This window comes from Aptenodytes forsteri, unplaced genomic scaffold, assembly GCF_000699145.1.
Source record: "Aptenodytes forsteri isolate BGI_AS27 unplaced genomic scaffold, ASM69914v1 Scaffold309, whole genome shotgun sequence".
Classification (NCBI taxonomy): Eukaryota; Metazoa; Chordata; class Aves; order Sphenisciformes; family Spheniscidae; genus Aptenodytes; species Aptenodytes forsteri.
Window position 1 is genome coordinate 1655320 of NW_008795857.1, and position 1629 is coordinate 1656948.

The window sequence follows — 1629 nt, forward strand, 5'->3', positions numbered from 1 at the left end:
CCAGAGAAGTTGTGGATGCCCCATCCCTGGAAGCATTGTTCAAGGCCTTGGATGGGGCTTTGAGCGACCTGGTCTAGTGGAAGGTGTTCCTGACCATAGCAGGGGGGTTGGAACTAGGTGATCTTTAAGGTCCCTTCCAACCCAAACCATTCTATGGTTCTATGGCCCTATCATTAAAGAAAAGCTTTAGGTAACTGTTGAAGAATGTTTTCAGAGATGACTTTAATTTCATTAATATGTAAAGACCAAGAGTGGTTGGCCCATAGTGCTTCATGGAAAGTTATATCATTACATATTCTTCTCAGGAGTAGAAAAAAAAAAATATGTCAAGTTACTTTAGATGTTATGTGTTCACTTCTAAAATACATATAAATATTATGTAACTGGAGGGGAATGTCACTCGGAAATAAAGAACTAATTCTAGAAACAATGCTCAAAAGGTGTAAATCCATACTAGAATCAGTACCACAGATCAGTACTCCAACACTAAGTCACATTTCCATTGACATCAATAGGCCAAATTAGCAGCTGACATAACATGAAGTAGCTCCATAAGGAAGAACATGCTTATAAGACTTTTCTCCATCTATGGGTCTGCACAAGTGGAAAAAAGAAAAAAAATTTTAAAAAAAAGAAAAAAAGTGATGCAAAAATAAATATTTCACATTTCATTTCACACCAGCCAGAGAACTTCACAGTACCACTTCCTCCATCTGCTGTTATCAAACACTGGGGAGAGAAATACATTGTGTTGCTGACCTTAGGGCTGCAATTTATCCACTCACTTTCCTTGCAGCATTCCGCATTACAGGTGGGTCACTAAATTACTACAACAGTGGTAACTCTCTCACCAGCAGGCACTGTGTTCAAACAAGCTGATTATTCATGAGTGCAATATGCACTTATGCAGGGAAACATGGTGGGATGACTCACATAACTGGAGTGCTGTAATGGATGGTTATAAACTCTTCAGGAGGGAGGGATGACTCCATAACTGGAGTGCTGTAATGGATGGTTATAAACTCTTCAGGAGGGATAGGCAAGGAAGGAGAGGCGGTGGGGTAGCCCTGTATGTTAGGGACTGTTTTGATTGTCTAGAGCTTAATGATGGTAATGATAGGGTTGAGTGTTTATCGGTAAGAATCAGGGGGGAAGGCCAACAAGGCAGATATCATGGTGGGAGTCTGTTATAGACCACCCAACCAGGATGAAGAGGCAGATGAAATATTCTATAAGCAGCTGGGAGAAGTCTCACAATCGTTAGCCCTTGTTCTCGTGGGGGACTTCAACTTACCAGATGTCTGCTGGAAATACAATACAGCAGAGAGGAAACAGTCTAGGAGGTTCCTGGAGTGTGTGGAAGATAAATTCCTGACACAGCTGGTGAGTGAGACAACTAGGGAAGGCACCCTGCTGGACCTGTTGTTTATGAACAGAGAAGGACTTGTGGGTGATGTGATGGTTAGAGGCCATCTTGGGCATAGCGATCACAAAATGATAAGAGTTTTTGATTCTCGGTGAAGTAAGGAGGGGGGCCAGCAAAACCGCAACTATGGACTTCCAGAGGGCGGACTTTGGCCTGTTCAGGACGCTGGTTGAGAGAGTCCCTTGGGAGACAGTCCTGAAGGG